Below are 15,142 nucleotides of genomic sequence, written 5' to 3' on the forward strand. Positions count from 1 at the left end.
CTTGCAGAACCAAATTCTAGGGCTGAAATGTACTGTTGACCAATGGGCATTAATCAGAATGAATACTAAATAAAAAATTAAATCCAATTTTACACAAAAAACACAGGTTCTATCACTGTTGTTTTTCGTTCTATTTTGCTCTTATGTTTGCTATGACTTGTTAAGCAGAAATTTTCTTTCTATCTATAGAGTTACATTTGCTGTAATGTATCTTACCTGCATGTTGTTTCTTCTTTCTACTCACTCCTGCCCCAATCATGGCAAGCAAGTCATCCTCACTGCATTTGCTTCGTATTGCATCTCTGAAACAACAGTTAAAACACCCATTAAACAGAACCAGGCAATTACCACACAGTGAAATGTTGGTACACTAAAAAGGAAGAAAAACTTTGCAGAAATCTTCAACAGTAATCCTGTAGTTTGCAGTAGGCAACAGCAGGATAACAAACCCACTGGACAAGAATGGGAAAGTCATGATAGAAGTTACTTTTATTTTTATAAATAAACAGGTATCTTACACAAATGCTCAAGAGTATACATAGGATCTCGTGCTGAAGAGGTGGAGCAGAAACTGACATTAGTTTTGTTGAAGAGGGAGTAGTGGAACATAGCACAATTTCTTGCAAAATGACGCCAAATTTATTGATAAACTGTTAATTAATTGCCAAGCTCACTAATGTGACCATTTTACAACAGGTACTTACTGCTTGGAGTATATGTGAATTTTCAGGCTTGCCTGATAGATCTGTTGCAAAAACACTTTGGGTTCCCCACCAGATAACATTATGCAAGTCCCTCCCTCAATATTTCAGTGACACAACATTTTGGCATCTTCAGGTGGTGGTGATTTCCACTATCACTGCTGCAAGATGCAACTGGCAATTTCCACGTGACAGCTTTGAAATTTATCATGTGGATGACTATGACCATCATATTTAGAATTCAGAGGATTTCATAGAATACCTGAAGATGCTTAAACTAGAACTTTCAGATCTTTTAGTTAGCTCAAATGTTATATCATTACTTACAAAAGTGCCCCTGCAGCCCTCATTAGAGGTTATTAGCAGCAAGTTTGAGAAAGAAATTGTGGTGCTGTTTAAACATGTGCATACCTCATCCTATTTCTTATGTAACACGAACTACTTTGATCAAGTGGACAGTGCTCCCATGGGAGATCCTCTATTTCCCTTAGTAAATATCCAACATTCCTCCTTCTGGCAGAATGCTGAAGAGACATTTGTGGTGTGGCCCACATAATACAGACACTACCTATGTTCCTGCAGCATTTGCACTCGCTCCATCTGAATATTCAGTTCACTGTGGAAGTACAATAAGATAGCAGCTTACCATTCCTGGATGTCACGGTTAGAAGAAAAGCTGACAGAACACTGGGGCATAGTCTCTACTGCAAACTGATACATGCAGAGTTATATTTGCGGTCCAAAAGTTGCCATCACCCTGCACAATGTGGTAGTGTCTTACACTCCCTGGCACATAGACCACACGTGATCTCAGATACCGACAGTCTGCCTGGTGAACTGTAACACCTAAGAACAGTGTTCCAGCAGAATGTTTATTCTTGTAAACAGATTTGCAATGTGTTCTGAGCAAAGCAAGTTCAGTGTAGGGATGTAAATGAAGATACTTAGACAAGCACTGCAAATGGCTTTCTTGCCATATTTCAGTGGCATGTTTTCAAAAATAGAAAGAATCACTAAGAGAAACAGAATCAAGTGTGTTTTTCGTCTACCAGCAAAACTAAGGAATTGTTTGGGTTCAGTTAAAGACAATCTTGACCTTAGAAAACACAGATCATATATAAGATCTGATGCCATTATGGGAAATCTTATATAGGGCAGACACCTCACATTGTGCAAGAACACTGTGTTCAACAGCGCTGACAAAAATATCACCCAGTAAATAAGTGGTAGCAGAGCACTGCCTGAATACAGGGCACCACACGTTTCCCAAGAGGACTGAAATTTTATCCTCAGCATCATCACTCTAGGATTGTGTTTTTAAGAATGAGGCATGTATCCATACGGTGGGCAATCTTACCAACAGGAATATGGAATTTTGACTAAGCACTGCCCAGAATCCAGCACTGACTGCTATGAAATTAACATAGTAGAAACCAGATCCTCCGATGTATGACCTGATGCAGCACCTTGCAGAGAGTTAATTCAGCTTTTAACCGCACGAGTGTCCAGAAGTGCAGTCATTGCCCACAACACATAAGCAGAAGGCTACTATGAATGGCATTTCCATCCAACTGGGAGTGCCTGTCCACACATTCGTACTCCTGCTTCTAGCCTGACAAATTTCAATTCTGCTGTGCGAATATCACCAGTCACATCTTGCAGCAGTGATGACAGGACCCACCACTACCTGAAGATGACGAACAGTTGTGTTGGTGAAATATTGTGAGGCTTGCACAAAGTTATTCAGTGGCAAATCTGAGAAGATTTGTATACATTATTTTTCTGTGATCTGTGACGCAGGTAATGTGCAGCAAAATGTGATAACTTTCTGCATTTGCCTTTTTGTACATTTCAAAATACCCCAAAAATTGGTGAGAAACACTGAACATATGACGTAACCAGATGACATACCCCACAGCATGTACAGCAGTTGGGGCTGAGTGTAAAGGAATGATTGAGCAGTGCAATACTTTCATTTGAGCAAACAGAGCAAATTTCGAAAACATTTTGTAAATATGATCTGTTGTAAATGTAGATGTTACAAAATTATTGTCCCTGCTGTAATCAAGCAAAAGCAGTTCTGATTTTGTGTTTTTTGTTTCTGTCCCTTCTCTTTTTGTTTACAGACATTAGTTAGTAAAGAAAACATAGGTCATTTAATGGCAATGATGCTATTCTGAAGTTTATACTCATCTACTTGTTATGCAATATGGTAGGTTTTCATTGTACTGTACTTTGCAAGAAATCAAGGAAACTGCAAGGCCGGTAAATAAAATAATAAACTTCAATATAAATACATAATTGTTTAACACAATGAAAGAATACTGCCTGCCAGATGCAAGACTCAAATCCTGAATGCCATCACTAAAGTCGCACATGTGTGTCCGTAGCCACAATGATATGAATACTTGACTTGGGTTGGGATGATCAAGTGTGACAGGCCGAGAGGCTCAACCACTGCAAGCATGGCAAGGTACATCATCTGGTGACATTTGTCATTCGGTTTTGACACATTTCCCAACATTTGTATCGTATCCAACATTTGTGATCCCATGTGTCTTGTATTAAATTACTTGTCTCAGGGTCATATACAGTGCTTTGGAGGTTTTTAAATGTTAATATGCATCACCCTGTCTGTGTGTGTGTGTGTTTATATATACGAAACAAATACTAACAAAGAGATAGAGGGCCTGGCCAGTACTTACCTCAGCTCAGTACAGCCGATAGATACACAAAACAGAACAGAAAATTGACGTATCCTAGCTTTCGGAACTTCGTTTCTTCATCAGGGAGGAGAGAGGGGAAAAAAGGGGAAGAAGGGAAAGTGGATTCAGTTATTCACAATCCAGGTTATGAAGCAACAGGTGAAAGGTAAACAGGGAGGGTAGCAAAGATGGAGGCATGGATGTCAGAGGGAAGCCAAAGATATTCTACTGTAATTACTGTGCCAGCTTCAAACCAAGGAGGATGAATACAGAAGTAAAGAGGTACATAGTATAAAGATAAACGCAACTATGTTGGATGAAAAGATGCATGAATGGCTAAAGAGGAAAGGGAAAGAGGAGAAGACTAAAGAGTAAATGGGAGTGAGGTTGGTTAACATAGGTTCAGTCCAGGGGGATGGCGGGATGAAAGGATGTGTTGGAGTGCAAGTTCCCATCTCCGCAGTTCCGAGGTACTGGTGTTGGGTGGGAGCAGCCAAATGGCACATATGGTGTAGCAGGTTCCTAGGTCCCTCGAATTATGCTGGAGGGCATGCTCCGCTACTGGGTATTGGACATCTCCTAGGCGGACAGTTCGTCTGTGCCCATTCATGCGCTCAGCCAGTTTAGTTGTCGTCATACCAATGTAAAAGGCTGTGCAGTGCAGGCATGTCAGCTGATAAATGACGTGTTGTCTCACATGTGGGCCTGCCTTGAGTTGTGTATGTTTTACCAGTAGCGGGGCTGGAGTAGTTGGTTGTGGGGGGATGCATGGGGCAGGTTTTGCATCGGGGTCAGTTACAGGGGTAGGAACCGCTGGGTAGAGAAGGTGGTCTGGGAATATTGTAGGGTTTGACAAGGAAGTTACAGAGGCTAGGGGGTCGGCAAAAGGCAACTCTGGGTGGTGTGGGGAGAATATTGTCAAGGGATGATCTCATTTCAGGGCTTGACTTGAAAATTCATATCCGTGGCAGAGTAATTAGTTGATGTATTTGGGCCAGGATAATATTGGGTGACAAGGGGGATGCTTCTGTGTGGTCTGGGGGTAGTAACATTGTTGTTGGGTGGGGAGGAATGTATTGCTTGGGAGATCTGTTTGTGGACAAGGTCTGCAGGATAGTTGTGGGAGAGGAAAGCACTGATATATAATGTAATACAGGGAAATATTCCAAATGGGAAAAACATATCTAAAAACAAAGATGATGTAACATACCAAACGAAAGCATTGGTATGTTGATAGACACACAAACAAACACACACACAAAATTCAAGCTTTCGCAACCCACAGTTGCTTCATCAGGAAAGAGGGAAGGAGAGGGAAAGATGAAAGGATGTTGGTTTTAAGAGAGAGGTTAAGGAGTCATTCCAATCCTGGGGGTGGAAAGACTTACCTTAGGGGGGGGGGGGGGGGGGGGGGGGGGAAGGACAGGTATACACTCGCACACACACACACACACACACATATATCCATCCGCACATATACAGACACAAGCAGGGTGTGTATGTGTGTGTGTGTGTGTGTGTGTGTGTGTGTGTGTGGCATACTGATCTGAACTATGCAGCCTTCAAATGGAAGTTTTTTGATCACTCCTTATTTTGCACCCTGCCACCTTGGCAATTTGTAACTGCGACGAGCAGTGTGCAGATTGCATCTTTGTATCCCACAAAGAGGTGACAGTTCCCAGTGGCATGAATGGTTACTGTTTATTGACTGTCACTGAGTTGGTGAGTCATTTGCTACATTGTGGCCCACCTGTTCACTGCTAAAGCCATGCTAGTCAGTGGTAACCCCTGTCAATGATATCCTGTTGCCCATAGCAGTTCACTCTGCTGACTGTGGTAGTATTTTCCTTGAATAAATCTGCTTACAGTACACCTTTGACAGTGTGGTACAAGAAAGCCCGATGACTACACACCCTTATAGAATAAGTGTCTCGAGCCATGGGTACCCAGAATATGGCAGTGATAAAATCACCTTGTGATCAACTGTCACACTGCAGCTGTAAGCTGCACCTCCTTTTTCAGAATACTCAGGTTTATTAACTTGAAGTAAATCAGATCTTTTGAAGGAAGATTTAACAAAAAGGGCACATCCAGGAAAGGATGAAACCAAGTCTAATTAACTGGCACACAAAATTAATAATTAGTGGTGACAAAGATCCTCTGCAATAAAAAATAATGTCCACTGACTTCATGTATTAGTCTTCAAGTGACAGAATATATGTAACTGTGACCTTCTTATTTACACTGATTAAACAATGGAAATTCCAGGTAGGAATATCAACAGTGCAGGGAAAGATAGATCACTATTTACCGTAAAGAAAACAAAGTTGCACACAGGCACAACACACAAGCAAGCACACCGCGTATGCACGCACGCATGCACACACACACAGAGAAAAAAAAACTGCCAAGTCCAGCAGCTAGAGGCAAGCTGCTGGAGTTGGCAGTCATATGTGTGTGACATGTGCTTGCCTGTGTGTATGAATGTGTGTGTTTCTCTGTATCTCTTTTGCTGATGAAGGCTGTGGCCGAAACCTTTGTGTAAGTGCCTTTTTAATTGTGCCTGTCTACAATGTAACATGTCTCCTCTACAGTAAGCAGCACTCTACCTTTTCCTATATTTTTCATTTACACAGATGTAATTAACAAATCAGAGTCTATTTATTCCAGAGAAGTGACAGTTTGTTCATGACAGTTCAGCACAAATCTGATTTTTTATATACAGCAAGGCTACCTATAAATTATTCTGTGTGCCAGTGTTCATGCTGACTATAGGGATTCACACTGATCATGTGTAATTTGACATCTGGTCCTGTAAACTTACTTCTGCTCAACGTGAAAAATTCTCCACTCCACATTCTGTAATTAACCTTAACATATCAAATAATGCACCCTTCGATATAACTGCTTATTGTCCACTTCCCTTCACTCTATTCCCAATGTCAACCCAGCTGACCTCTACTTCTAATCCAAAAACCATGGTTGACTCAATGTTTGCTATTGCAAGCTATTGCAACACAAAAGTGTCAGAGGCACCAGTAATGATATATAATTAAAAATACTAGAAAGTAAGGCTCACCGGTTAGTTCATGCTAAGACAAACACTACAAGTGTCTAAGACACTGCACTCTCACACAAGTACGAGGTCTGAATACATTCCAGTTACGATACACTAAACTATTTCATTCACGGTGGCAATATACATACTCTCTCCCCAATAAACAGAATAGTTATAACTCAATTGTTCACAAGTGTATATTATGACTCTTGCCACAGCTATGCAGTCAGTATGCCACAGGCATGCCATAGAAAGGGATCAGGTTCAATTCCTTGTAGAGCCGGGAAATTCTGCTCGGTGGACAGACTGGAATAGGGTACACACTGCTTGTAGTTCCAGCTGAGGAGCTACTCAAGTGAGAAGTAGTGTCTTCAACTTCTGGAAGTTGATAACAGCCTGGAGAGTTGTATACTGACCCCTTAACTCTCCATAGATATATAGTAGAGAACATCTCTCGAGGAGCATTGCGTGGTCTTCTGGGCCCAATGCAGAGTTCCTTTATCAATGTATATTGTATATCACCACTTGTACACACTCATCAGCACAGTACCATATTGTCTCTTCACGTGGCAAATTTTTATTCCCTTGTTTCCAGATCAACATTTTTCCTCTTCTTCTTCTTCTTCTTTTTTTTTTCTTACTATCATTTCTTGTACCACACATATTCCACACGGTTTATGCTCACTCCTTCAATGATACTGCCCATCCTTCTCTAGTGTGCGAGTTGTCCCTGCTTTCCTGCATGTTTGTTGGTTTAAACACCCTTGTTTCAAAAGAGAGTGACAGCTTAGATACAGTCTTGTCAACATTTTGTATTTTTATTTAGCAATTATTGTTTGAGCCTTATAGGCGAATGTCACAAGATATTGTCAACCACTGCATTCACTAGATTGGAATGGGGTTCATGGTAACTTATCAATTCATTTTTTAAGTTGCTGTTATCTTTTTCATCCTATCTTGGACTAGCTTTTCCATACTCCCACTCTATTTTACGTAGTCAAACAGTTATCTGCCCTTGCAAACTTGCTCCTTTACTACCAAGTTAACTAATACTGGGCAGCCTAACAGAAGTTCCAATATCCAGTCTTTCACCACAATTCACCAACACACACTTTTCACTCACTGATTTTCTTTTTTCAATGTCATAAATATTTTGCTTTCACAGACTGCTGTGCTTTGAACATAAAATTGTAGGAACATCTGCCTCACATGTCAGTTTTTTTTTTATTTATTAAAGAATATGTTCCTTGCTTATTCCTATCTGCTTCTGATACATTTCCATTCTCACTTTTATTTTGTTTTGATCCATTTCTTTTTTCTTTGATAGACAAGTCAAACAACAATGGCAATATGTTGCAGCCCCCTGTGTTTCACCCTACTTACTACAAACTTACTTTTCTTAGCTTTCAATTTTATTAGTCATTTGGTTTTTAAGATACTTAATTGTTTGACCCTGTATTTTTATATCTTATTTTACCTTGGGTTGATAAAGGATTTCTGTTATGCTCACAAAGAGAGAGCTATTTCTTCTCACCCCCACCCCTCGTACCTTGTCCTGAAACAAACTTATCGCCAAAGTATCTTGCAGTTTTTTTCCTATTATTAATCTCTTAGTCTAGTCATCAATTTAAAAGTGTCAGTTGTTGGTCCCATTGTCTAATAATTTGTACATTTATACACAGGAAGTTCCAATTTTTATTTGGAACATATAGACTCTGATAATCATGAATCACAGTTCAAATGGCTCTGGGCACTATGGGACTTAACATCTGAGCCAAGGCAGGATTCAAACCTGCGACCGTAGTAGTCGCGCGGTTCTGGACTGAAGCGCCTAGAACCACTTGGCAACGGTGGCTGGCGAATCATAGTTACCATCACATGGACAGAAATACTGTGTTAACTTTATTACAACCTAGGGACATAGCTAAAAATGCCTTTACATAATTTCCAGTCCTGATTACTTTCCTTTAATTTAATCTCACAAATAGGTTAGTGTAACATGATGTTGACAGAGGCAAATTATATATACTCACAAATTATTTAGCTAGAGGTATCTGGTTTGTATGTCTGGGAGGGAGGAGGGTGCAAGCTGAAAACTTCAAGAAAAGATTACTCATTTCATACCTGCTGGATTTAACTGCAGTTTATCTCTTCCATATACCAACCACATACCTAATGTGCATGGCAAACAGTTTAAAAGTATTATTCTATACTCAGCATTTGGAACTATCAGTTTCTTCATGAGAGAGGAAAGAGGGATAAGTTTCTGAAGGTCTGAAAGGTCACTCGGACTCCACGATTAATGTGAGGACAAGAGGAACGAATGTGTCTATAAGAAGTTTTGGAATTTCACCTCCTGAAGGTAAAATACTGATCAGTCTGTCAGTCTTCTAGTAATTTTATGGTTTCCTCACACGAATTTTCACTTGGACACGATTATTCTATGTTTCATCACTCACCTGAGAGATATCTCTGAATTCCCAAAGAGACACACCTCCAAATTGCCATCAGCTGTTATCCGTAAACGGTTGCACGTGCCACAGAAGTGTTCACTCATTGAGGTAATAAATCCCACACATCCCTTGAAGCCCGGGACATGGTATGACGGCAAAAAGAAATTGTAAGAAAATAGCTACTGCTGTTGTGAAAATACTATAAATGTGTCGCTCACCAAGTGGAGGAAGGAGAAAACGTGCATTAAGGGGAGTTTGAACGCCCTATCCTGACAATGTTAAATTTAGTGACTTAACTTCCCCGTATTTCAGGAACAACTGTAGCCATTGACAAGAAACTTTTACAGCACATTAAACTATATGTTCTGAGTCTTACAATAATTGCATTTCAGCCACTGCTTTTGGAAATACAATTTTTTAATTACACAGTTAAAATTTTGTGTACTTTTTTGTATGTTATTCTAAATAATTTTATTTATACATAACATTATGTTTTTCTTTTAGTTAAGAAGACTCAGGATACGTATGTTATTACTCCCTGAAAATTTGAATTCGCTACTCGAAGTAGTTTCTGAGATTTAGGGAAAAATGCAAGAGAAAATGTAAATTTTCAGGAAGAGTTTTTAAAGTTTTAATAGACTGTAACTCAATATATGCTTAACATTTTATTTTTAGTCACTCAGAAGCACCCTGCACCATACTGTATATCATCCTCTTGATCTTTTTTAAGTTTTTTCTTGTTTTCTTCTTTCTGGACTCTGTAGTGGCCAACTGTGCTGCATACTTTGCTTTACCAGTACAAACCTACATCCATACTCCTCAAGCCACCTGACGGTGTAGGGTACCTTGAGTACCTCTATTGGTTCTCCCTTCTATTCCAGTCTCGTATTGTTCGTGGAAAGAAGGATTGTCGGTATGCCTCTGTGCGGGCTCTAATCTCTCTCATTTTATCCTCATGGTCTCTTCGTGAGATATATGTAGGAGGGAGCAATATACTGCTTGACTCCTCGGTGAAGGTATGTTTTCAAAACTTCAACAAAAACCCGTACCGAGCTACTGAGCATCTCTCCTGCAGAGTCTTCCACTGGAGTTTACCTAACATCTCCGTAACACTTTCACGATTACTAAATGATCCTATAACGAAGCATGCTGCTCTCTGTTGGATCTTCTCTATCTCTTCTATCAACCCTATCTGGTATGGATCCCACACTGCTGACCAGTATTCAAACAGTGGGCGAACAAGTGTACTGTAACCTAATTCCTTTGTTTTCGGATTACATTTCCTTAGAATTCTTCCACTGAATCTCAGTCTGGCATCTGATTTACCGACGATCAACTTTATATGATCATTCCATTTTAAATCACTCCTAATGCATACTCCCAGATAATTTATGGAATTAACTGCTTCCAATTGCTGACCTGCTATATTGTAGCTAAACAATATGGGATCTTTCTTTCTATGTATTCGCAGCACATTACACTTGTCTACATTGAGATTCAATTGCCATTCCCTGCACCATTCATCAATTCGCTGCAGATCATACTGCATTTCAGTACAATTTTTCACTGTTGCAACATCTCAATATACCACAGCATCATCCGCAAAAAGCCTCAGTGAACTTCCGATGTCATTCACAAGGTCATTTATGTATATTGTGAATAGCAACGGTCCTACGACAATCCCCCGCAGCACACCTGAAATCACTCTTACTTCGGAAGACTTCTCTCCCTTGAGAATGACATGATGCATTCTGTTATCTAGCAACTCTTCAATCCAATCACATAATTGGTCTGATAGTCCATATGCTCTTACTTTGTTCATTAAACAATTGCAGGGAACTGTATCGAACGCCTTGCGGAAGTCAAGAAACACAGCATCTACCTGGGAACCCGTGTCTATGGCCCTCTGAGTCCCGTGGACGAATAGCACGAGCTGGGTTTCACCCGATCGTCTTTTTCGAAACCCATGCTGATTCCTACAGAGTAGATTTCTAGTTTACAGAAAAGTCATAATACTCGAACATAATACATGTTCTAAAATTCTACAACTGATCGACGTTAGAGATATAGGTCTATAGTTCTGCACATCTGTTCAACGTCCCTTCTTGAAAACGGGGATGACCTGTGCCCTTTTCCAATTCTTTGGAACGCTACACTCTTGTAGAGGCTGCAAGAAGGGGGGCAAGTTCCTTCGCATACTCTGTGTAAAATTGAACTGGTATCCCATCAGGTCCAGCGGCCTTTCCTCTTTTGAGTGATTTTAATTGTTTCTCTATCCCTCTGTCATCTATTTCAATATCTACCATTTTGTCATCTGTGCGACAATCTAGAGAAGGAACTACAGTGCAGTCTTCGTCTGTGAAACAGCTTTGGAAAAAGACATTTAGTATTTCGGCCTTTAGTCCATCATCCTCTGTTTCAGTACCTTTTTGGTCACAGAGTGTCTGGACATTTTGTTTTGATCCACCTACCGCTTTGACATAAGAGCAAAATTTCTTAGGATTTTCTGCCAAGTCAGTACATAGAACTTTACTTTCGAATTCATTTAACACCTCTCGCATGGCCCTCCTCACATTACATTTCGCTTCGCGTAATTTTTGTTTGTCTGCAAGGTGTTGGCTATGTTTATGTTTGCTGTGAAGTTCCCTTTGCTTCCGCAGCAGTTTTCTAACTCGGTTGTTGTACCACGCTGGCTCTTTTCCATCTCTTACGATCTTGCTTGGCACATACTCATCTAACGCATATTGTACAATGATTTTGAACTTTGTCCACTGATCCTCAACACCATCTGTACTTAAAACAAAACTTTTGTGTTGAGCCGTCAGGTACTCTGAAATCTGATTTTTGTCACTTTTGCTAACCAGAAAAATCTTCGTACCTTTTTTAATATTTCTATTTATGGCTGAAATCATCGATGCAGTAACTGCTTTATGATCGCTGATTCCCTGTTCTGCATTAACTGTTTCAAATAGTTCAGGTCTGTTTGTCACTAGAAGGTCTAATATGTTATCGCCACGAGTCGGTTCTCTGTTTAACTGCTCAAGGTAGTTTTCAGATAAAGCTCTTAAAAAATTTCACTGGATTCTTTACCCCTGCCACCCGTTATGAAAGTTTGAGTCTCCCAGTCTATATCCGGCAAATTAAAATCTCCACCCAGAACTATAACATAATGGGCAAATCTACTCGAAATATTTTCCAAATTATCCTTCAGGTGCTCAGCCACATCAGCTGCTGAGCCAGGGGGCCTATAGAGACATCCAATTACCATGTCTGAGCCTGCTTTAACCGTGACCTTCACCCAAATTATTTCACATTTCGGATCTCCATCAATTTCCTTCGATACTATTGCACTTCTTATCGCTTTAAACATGCCTCCCCCTTCACTGTCCAGCCTGTCTCTGCGGTATACATTCCAATCTGAGTTTAGAATTTCATTACTGTTTACATTTGGTTTCAGCCAACTTTCTGTCCCTAGTACTATGTGGGCATTGTGACCGTTTATTAATCAGAGCAGTTCTGGGACCTTTCTATAGACGCTCCTGCAGTTTACTATTAGCACATTAATATTGTTATTCCCTGTTGCATTTTGTCTACTCCTACCTTTCCGCATCTCAGGAGGTGTCTTTTCGGGCCTAGGGAGGGAATTCTCTAACCTAAAAAACCCACATGTGCACTCCACACATACTCCGCTACACTTGTAGCTGCTTCCTGCATGTAGTGCACACGTGACCTATTCAGGGGGACCCTACATTTCTCCACCCGATAGCGGAGGTCGAGAAATTTGCACCCCAGATCTCCGCAGAGTGGTCTGAGCCCTTGGTTTAAGCCTTCTACTCGGCTCCAAACCAGAGGACCACTATCGTTTCTGAGAACAATACTGCAAATAGTTAGCTCAGATACTTAAATTAGCGTAGCTCGCTGCACAGCAGATGTGACGCAGACGGCAGTTACGATGACACTGACACTATAAGATTATTGAACGACTCGTTGGGATTTTGAGTCTGACAATGCAGACACTTCTTCAATAATTCAGGATTGCCAGGTCTCTGTAAACAGGTTTTATGATATCCACAACTGCTGCTGGGATAGAATGTTTATGGCTGTATGACCTGTTTGAGTACTGGGCATTGCGGTAATTGCACCATGAACGAGATCCAGGAGGGCAAAGATGGTGTACTGGTTTATCATCAGCTGACAGTCTCTGGAAGAAGGTAGCCCATACTGCCTGCTTCATTTTCAACAAATACTCAGTATTATTTCTAATGGCAATCTCATAATACTGTTGTAGTTAATCAATCATGTTGTCTGTCAGCCTGCTTCTTATGGTCTTACCACCTGAAAGTTTCTTGTCTCTCAAACTTTGTTTCAACTTCCTCAATCTGGTACCCATCCTCTTCTGGACATGACCAACACATTCCATTTCTGTGATAAGCTTCTCACCATAAGGCTGAGTGGCTACTACACTGTTATATGTATTTGAGTCTGTCTAACCTAAGAACTTAGTGTAACACACTCCCCTTTAGTTTACAGATCGATTATAAATTTCAACAGCTGCACAGGCCTCCGTACGACTAGTTGTCCTTCATAATTTCTGTCACAGATATGCCCTTCTTCATTCCCTGGTTTATACTTATAACAATATTTGGTTAAAATTTGGAAATCTATTAGCTTTCCAGTATCCACACTGGTCACTGTAGCAACAGAATTCTTAGAACTGCAGCTGCACTTCTACCAAGTGCCCCAAAAGCTACTGATATGTCAATCATACCATCGTTTATTTCAGCAGCTTCATTTGCAGCACCCTTAATTGACTCACATGCAGCTGATTTCACAGCAGCTCCAATAAATCCTGCATACTTGTCCATTTTACAAAGTGGGCGTGGCATATACATCACGACACACATTGTTTCTGCTGCAGTGTGTCCTTTGCCAATAGCTCTCAATCCATAAGACCACCTAATATTTATTTTAAAATAATTATCTTTACACTTATCAGAACTCCAAAATGAATGAGTATATTTACAACTGGCATAATTAATGATAAGTTTCCTGGCTAGTCCATTTCATACCTCAATGTCTTCATGTAAACTAACTGGCCCTCCACATACATACAGCACACACATTCACATAACATCCCTATTAGGATGTGTAAATGTATCAGAATATAACCTAACCTACCGTTTACATGAGGTTTGTTTTGAGATAACTGTGTTATCACTATGTTTTATTTTAATCTTCGAAGCACTAATGGGTGTTTCTCTAGATACTCATGAGTTTGCCAGTATTTCATTGTCTGTAACTTCACACACCGCATGCTGAATACAATGTTTCTCTTTATTCAAAATTTTATTGCCATGAAAACTACATTTCTTAAAAACACTTCATTTTGGAGTCATACTTTTTGAGAGATTTACCAGTCTATTCGTCACTTTTCCTCGGAAAAACGTTAGCACTTCGATATACAAAGCATGTTTATACTATGAAAAGATACGATACTATTTTTGACACTGCTACCAATACAAACACATAATTTAACCTTTATAACACAGCAATCCACAGCTTTCTACAGGGTGGTCCATTGATAGTGACCGGGCCAAATATCTCACGAAATAAGCATCAAATGAAAAAACTACAAAGAACAAAATTCGTCTAGCTTGAAGGGAGAAACCAGATGGCGCTATGGTTGGCCTGCTAGATGGCGCTGCCACAGGTCAAACTCATATCAACTGCATTTTTTAAAAATAGGAACCCCCATTTTTTATTACATATTCATGTAGTACGTAAAGAAATATGAATGTTTTAGCTGGACCACTTTTTTCGCTTTGTGATAGTCAAAAATGGTTCAAATGGCTCTGAGCACTATGGGACTTAACTTCTGAGGTCATCAGTCCCCTAGAACTTAGAAATACTTAAACCTAACTAACCTAAGGACATCACACACATCCATGCCCAAGGCAGGATTCGAACCTGCGACCGTAGCGGTCGCGCGTTTCCAGACTGTAGTGCCTAGCACCGCTCGGCCACTCTGGCCAGCTGCTGTAATAGTCACAAACATATAAGTATGTGGTATCACATAACATTCCGCCAGTGCGGACGGTATTTGCTTCGTGATACATTACCCGTGTTAAAATGGACCGTTTACCAATTGCGGAAAAGGTCGATATCGTGTTGATGTATGGTTATTGTGATCAAATTCCCAAGGGGTGTGTGCTGTGTATGCTGCTC

At 40.3% G+C, this 15,142-nt stretch overlaps 1 pseudogene; it reads right to left on the reverse strand.

The window, feature by feature from the left end:
- LOC124787757 overlaps positions 1 to 15,142 on the reverse strand; it is a 43,775-nt pseudogene that overhangs the window by 12,077 nt on the left and 16,556 nt on the right.

The sequence above is a fragment of the Schistocerca piceifrons genome, chromosome 3, assembly GCF_021461385.2.
Source record: "Schistocerca piceifrons isolate TAMUIC-IGC-003096 chromosome 3, iqSchPice1.1, whole genome shotgun sequence".
NCBI classification, from domain to species: Eukaryota; Metazoa; Arthropoda; class Insecta; order Orthoptera; family Acrididae; genus Schistocerca; species Schistocerca piceifrons.